Below are 7269 nucleotides of genomic sequence, written 5' to 3'. Positions count from 1 at the left end.
TATGTTGATATATATGCAATTTGATATGTATGTTATTTTGTTGTATTGACAGCAAGCTTTAAAACTTCATATGTCAAATTTGCTGAAGGTGTTAACATCATATTTTTACAGTTAAAAATGTTGAATTTCATGACAAAAAAAGAGCATTTGCGGGAAGTTTTAATTTATTACTTTAAGAAAAGTGCTGCTGAATACTTTGGAAAGCTTATGGTGAACATGTTCCATCTCAAGACACTTGTGAACACTGATTTAAATAAATTCTTTAAAAGTGATGTTTTCGATGTGAAAGACAAAGAACGTCCAGCTCAACCAAAAAAATTTGAAGACCAACTATTACAAGCATTATTGGATGAAGATGCATGTCAAACTCAAAAACAATTTGCAGGAAGATTAAATCTTGTTCAGCAAACCATTTCTGATCATTTACAAGCAATGGGAAAGATTATAAAGGAAGGAAAATGGGTGCCACATCAACTGAACGAAAGACAAATGGAAAACCGAAAAGTCATCAGTAAAATGTTGCTTCACCAGCACAAAAGAAAGTCTTTTTTGCATTGAATTGTGACTGGCGATGAAAAGTGGGTTTATTTTGAGAATCCCAACTGCACAAAATCGTGGGTTGATCCAGGTCAACCATCAAAATCGACTGCAAGGCCAAATCGCTTCGGGAAGAAGACAACGCTTTGCGTTTGGTGGGATCAGGAAGGTGCGGTTTATTTTAAGCTTCTAAAACCAGGTGAAACTGTTAATACTGATTGCTACCGACAACAAATAATCAATTTGATCCATGCTTTGATTGTGAAATGACCAGAATGTGCCAGAAGACACGACAAGTAATTTTGCTTCATGATGACGCATCATCACACACTTCAAAACCAGTTAGAGACACGTTAAAAGATCTTGCCTGGGAAGTATTAACCCACCCGCTGTATTCACCAGACCTTGCTCCTTCAGATTACCACTTGTTCCAATTGATGGCACATGCACTTTCTGAGCAGCACTTCAAAATGTACGAAGAAGTGGAAAAGTAGGTCTCTGAATGGTTTGCCTCAAAACAAGAAACGTTCTATTGGGATGGTTTCCACAAATTACCTAAAGATGGGGGAAATGTGTAGCTAGCGATGGACATTACTTTGAATAAAGCACTTTTTATGTTTCTCTTGAAATTATCATGTTTTCTTTGATTACAAAATCTGCTGTTATTAACCGGTACACCTAGTAAATAAACATTAAAGATTAAATACATTATCTCACTTAAAACCTCATAGCAGTTTTGACAGAGTGGTGTTATTATTTGTGGCATTTTTTACCTGGAAAATGGAGAGATTAAATAACTTGTCTGTAGTCCTGGTTCTGTCCCTAGTTAGTAAGTGGCAGAGCTTGGGTAACAGACATCTGATTTCTGCCAGGGCCATAATTCTTAGGGTACCCACTACTCCACCAATTAGTGAGGCCAGATCAGGGCATTGCTATCAATTACAAGTGTGATAACTGATTCAGAGGTGTACAGAGAACTAGAGGAGTGAACTGTAAAAGATTCCAACCTAATCTTGAAGGAAGGGGAGGGGCAGGGAAGACATTCCTAAAGAGGCATTTAGGATGAGATAAAAGAAGGAATAGGAACTGGCCAGAGTTGCGGGGAGAGGGGAAGTAAGGGATGTGGCAGTTAGTTCTGGGCAGAGGAAACCACAGCAGAAGGCACTTAGAGAATTGCCCAGGCAGCTGGAATTTGGTGAATAATAGGCCAAATGCGGAGGGATGGGCCTGGAATGGTTGGTAGGGGCCACGTTATGCAAGGCCTTGTGGTCTGTGGGAGATTTTGGACTTACAAGTACTAAAGCAGTTTTGAGAGCCTGGGTGCTTGGCCATGAAGAGGAGAACCAGTTTCAGGAAAGTTCATGATTTTTGTCCGGGAATAGCTTTTCTTTGCCGCTATGTGTGGAACCACTTTACGCTCATAGAGTTGCTTTGTAAAGAGATGAAGTATGTTGGGGCTACCATTCTTTACTAAGACAATGGTATTTAAAAATGTCTATAAGAATTAGAAATACCCAGTGGAGGAAAATATCTTTCCCTCTGGAAAAACATGCCATTTCAGTCTTCCTAATGGCTTTTTTTTTACTGCGCTCTACTGGCAGGTAAATGAAGACAGGAAAGGCACTCTAACTTCCCATTGTCAGTGCTCAGGGGAGAAATGCTCATAGCACATTTCAGCACCTCTGGAGAGACGAAAATGAGATGAGGCCCAGTGATCCAGATGTTGCAGCTGTAACTTATGGAGAACATATTTGTCATGAATTTCAAATTTCTTTCCTGAAGTTAGAATGTAAGAACTTTGGAAAGGGATTCTGTTAAGGAGAGGTGTATATTTAAAAGTCTACATTGTTTGTTAACATAACTGTGGGGTGATTAGGAAGACTGCTTGTTGAATATATCCAAAGCAAATAAAGATTTGATCTGTTTTATACTTTTCTATCTTTTTAGATAGAAAACCTAAATTTTATATTTTCATGTACAGCCAACATTCACATTTATGAAACATATTTGTAAAGGTGCACCGAAGCAAGAAAGAAAATTTAAACTGTGTAAAATCTCACTGCTCTATTTGTAAACACTATGTTATAGCATGAAAAAGAGGAGACTATGGCAGCCATAAGCCAGCCTACGGCCTTTCTGTGAAAGCTCAGGATATAGATGCTAACATGTCTGGTAGGCAAGTGTACACGCTCAGGAATTGTACCAGGCCCTGCCCAACGCAGCCTGCCAATCTGTGCTTGACCTCCTAGCTCCATGGTTGGCAAACTGCGGCTCGCTAGCCACATGCAGCTCTTTGGCCCCTTGAGTGTGGCTCTTCCTAAGCCTTAGGAGTACCCTAATTAAGTTAATAATAATGTACCTACCTAGTTTAAGTTTAAAAAATAGTTTGAATTTAAAAAATTTGGCTCTCAAAAGAAATTTCAGTCGTTGTACTGTTGATATTTGGCTCTGTTGACTAATGAGTTTGCCGACCACTGTGCCAATTACAGTAAAGAACAACCACCAGATAACATGGGCTGCCCTAAGCACCCAAGCACTACCGCCACCTGGAGTAGGAAAGAACACGTGGTAAAAACTCAATGACACAGCCATGTCCAAGTCAAAGTAGTATCTACAATTTACATATTCTTTATCTGCTGTCATGGAAACCTGTAATGTGGTCTTTCTCTTTTTTGGGGCCTTTATGTAGCATTTTGCTGGAGTCATAACCAAGTAAGCACTATAAAAACAGCAGAGAAATTAGCATTTATTCTCATTTTGTTTGGGGATCACAGACTCTTTTCAGAAACGGAGGGAAATTGTTGCATTCTCCTCCTAAAGAAACACAATGTACACAAAACCAGTATTATACATTCACCTTCAAGCAAGGAAGTCCATGACTTTCAACCCATGGATTCCAGAACCCTCCTTTGGTACCCTTGGGATAAAAGGAAAACCTCAGTGATAATTTTCACTAAGTAAGATGGCCTCATTGGCACTAGAAAAAATTAAAACTTGAGTCTTTGCATTTTCAACGATGACCTTGTGTATTTATCCCAGAACCTTACAGAGCCCATGATTGATTCTTAGGAAAGAACTGTGGACTGGTGTCCTAGGAAGAAGTGCAGTCGTGCCTGCAAATAAAAAATCAGTGTGTCCTGCAGCTGATTTGCTAGAGATCAGCATGCAATTAGAACATTAATTTGGTCACAATTGGAGTTTCCTGTTAATATTGAGAAGTTAATTTGTATTCCCTTCTTATTAGTTCTTATATAAAGACTCTTCTGTGGGTTTGAACCGCTGAGAAGTCAGATTCCTGTACTAGAGTGCTGTCGTCATGTACTGTTAGGTAAATGATACAAAGGGAATTCTCAATCTCAGGAGATACAGAGGCTTAATTACCTCACTGTAACAGCTGTTGGGATAATTGGTCTGATTTACACCAGCATTAGTGTGAACAGACTTTTATCCTCTCACCTCTCTCTACTCATTTCCTCTCGATGATTACATGGCCATCTTTTAGAAATAAATGTGCTAGAAAATGTAAAAGCTCACAATCTGAAGTCATTTTGAAGAAAGAGCCTTGTTCAAACCTCAAAGGTGGATAATTCAGAGAGATAAGAATCTGTGCTGTGTGCTCTGGGCCTTGACAAATGGAAGTACAATGACTCCCTTCATAATAAACAGAGCAACCACAGGCCTAACTCAGAGCTATTTGCCTGGAAGCCTGATTCTCTGCTTGGGGCAGTGGCCTTTGGGAAGGAAGATGGGTGGAGCTGGGGGTGGAGTGTAAACGCCTTTTGTAGAATTGATGCTTGGTGTACCAGGATGAGGAGACAGACCTGCTTCCAGGGTTGGCTTCACAGGGCCTGTCAGGCAGGTGAGACTTGGGAGCAGGAGAGGTACTCGTGGTTCCCATCATCATCATGTGAAGAATGGCGATGCCCAAGGAGACAGATGGAGCCCAGGCATCAGGGATGTTTTATCCAGGACTCTTTCCTTAGAAGTGAGAGGAGCTCAATTTCTTCCTGGATCTGGCTTAGGTTTCTTTGTCTTTGCTCCTCACCTCCTTCTTTTCTTCCTTCCCCCAAATTTCTTGGCTTTGGGCATCTTCTCTCTCAGATAGATTCTCTCTTCCTGGTGGCCCCCAGCAGTTCTTGGCATATAACCTCCTTACAGTTCTTGGGAGTGAGTCTCATTGGAATGATTTGGATCCATACTCCGCCCATCGTGGCCAGGTCATGTGTGTATCCTTTGAGCTCAGGAGTGAGGGATACTCCAGCTAAACAATGTGGATTGAGAGTGGAAAGGAGGCAGGTTCTTAAAGGCAAAGCAGATTGCTGTTGGCAGGCAAAAATCTCCAGTGTCCACTTGGGGTTTAGCCAATAATCAGCAGTTGCAGAAGATGAATGATCAGCCATTCAGGAAATCTATCTCTGAGTTGCTGGACCGAGCTACTGGACTCGGGGCTCATTCCAGCCCTTCTGAGGGAGACTGTTTTTCCTGTGTTATTAATATAAAATGAGCATAGTGTATAGGATAAAAAATATGTCAACTAGTTTTTTTTATGCCTTCTTGAATGGATTATACTATTTATAAAGACAGAGTAATGAAATGACTAGTTTTAAAGTCAGCTGTGGTACAAATGATAACACCCGAGTTAACCTAAAGTTTAACTCATTTATTGAGTCCTGGAATATTGGGAAATAACCTATAAATCATACTCTACATTAGGGAGATGCTGATCCTTAGGGGATAAATACACTAAAGATACTCTCTCTTCTCTTTCTCAGAGCCTAGAATACAAACACTTCCTGGTCACACCTTCCTTAGAAGCAATTTCATTGAAACAAATATGCTTCAGAGGTTTTCACCTACTGTCCTGTCATCACATTCTGGGAAAAAAAATGTTGCCTTTAGAGGATCTGTGGTTTCAGTACAAAGGAAGGGAAGAAATAGTGCAAAAGAATAGGCAAGTTGTCTTCCAGAGCTCAGTAAGGCACTTACCCTCTCCACACCTCACATTTCTCTTCTGTAAACCTGGGAGAATAACATCTGATGGTGTTTTTAAGAGAGTCCACTGAAGAGTATAAATTCTTGGCACATGTAAGGGCTCAATATATATTGTTGTTTTCCCATGTCTCTCCTAACGCATCATTGCTAATAGTCTGTTGATCTCCACCTTTGACTTAACAAGTAGTTTCTTTTAAACTCACACCAGTGTCTTTTTGAGCCTTAAGTGATGATCATTCACACTTTAGCATAAATTAATTAGATTATATTCTTTCTTTCTAATTCCTGGATAGAAAACTATGAATTTGAATAAGGGGTGGAGTGGGTGAGATGGAAGTGAATGAGCTCAATCTATGGAATTTGTGGCAGTGACCTGGACCTAGGTGGGTGCTACAGGACTTTGAATGAGGGAGAAGGTACTAAGAGACTGGAAAATAGGAGAGCTTTGAGTGGAGGGACATGAGGAGAAAGAATGGTAACCAAAGACTTTCTTTGATGTAGAACTTTGTCATAGACTGGCTCTGAATATGGCAATGGAATGAGAAACTGCCATTTTCTCCTTGTGTCACTCATAATTCTTGCTCCCAGAACTCCAGCGGGAACTGCTAGTACCAAATGAGGCGGCCTCATCGGCCAGCCAGGCTCCTTTTAGGACATTACTTCTTGGGCAAATGAAGTCAGTAAACAGCTTCCTAATGAACTTCTGGAAGCTCACCAGTTCAGGAAGCCAGGGGCTGCCTGCTCTTTACAGATGATATGTTTATGATTATAGCCTTCTTAAACTTGGCACATTTTATTTTTTACCATATCTTAGACTGGAGGGTGTCAGAAGGGTTCACTTTTAGTCACTTTCTTTGCTTAATATATGCCTTATACTTAGTAGATGTTGAGTATGATTCCCTACAGGTTCTGCGTGGAGTAGGGTTCGGTATCTGAAAGAGGAGCCGCACAGCAAATGAGAGAAAAAAGACACGAGATAATTTTGCAATACTGGGGGACCAGGCAGCCAAGTCCCGAAGGACTTCCACCGATGCTCAGGCTGCTCCAATCTTTTATTGATCTGGAGTAGCCCTTAGGGTAAGGAAGTTTCAATGACACACAGATCAGCAAACAATTTCCAGGAATAGACAAAAGTATCTGATTAACTCATCAATAGATTTCTGAGTGTAGGCAGAGTAACTGATTAGCTCATCAATAGATTGCCAGGAGTATCTGATTAACAATAATCAACAAGGATCTACATAAGTATCTAAGGAATTAAGTGAACTAAGCTGGGGATGCTTCAACTATTATTACCTAAATTAACTGGGTGGTGCACAGTTCTGACCTTTGCCAGGCTTTCAATGACTACTAGCTTTTGGGGGGGTCTCTGTCTAAACTCAGCTAGTGAAGACAATAAATGGACTCCGGCAGTAGATACCCCACAAATGTAAAATCAAATTGAATCATTAACATATTTTTTGTATTAATTGAAATTTTTAAAAATTTTTGAAGTACTAGGATAATTATTAGGGTTAGATGATATGACATAAATGGTCTTTGGGGTGGTCTCTGTCTAAACTCAGCTAGTGAAGACAATAAATGGACTCCGGCAGTAGATACCCCACAAATGTAAAATCAAATTGAATCATTAACATATTTTTTGTATTAATTGAAATTTTTAAAAATTTTTGAAGTACTAGGATAATTATTAGGGTTAGATGATATGACATAAATGGTCTTTTTTAAATATATTTTTTA

The 7269-nt window shown here is 39.9% G+C and overlaps 1 protein-coding gene across 1 annotated transcript in view; it reads left to right on the top strand.

Annotated features, from left to right (window-relative positions):
• Nucleotides 1-7269, top strand: part of MCTP1 (multiple C2 and transmembrane domain containing 1) — a 422223-nt gene that overhangs the window by 13974 nt on the left and 400980 nt on the right. The gene's annotated exons all lie outside the window — the stretch shown is intronic.

This window comes from Myotis davidii, unplaced genomic scaffold (assembly GCF_000327345.1).
Source record: "Myotis davidii unplaced genomic scaffold, ASM32734v1 scaffold44, whole genome shotgun sequence".
NCBI lineage: Eukaryota > Metazoa > Chordata > Mammalia > Chiroptera > Vespertilionidae > Myotis > Myotis davidii.
This window is presented reverse-complemented; position numbering and strand designations above follow the sequence as displayed.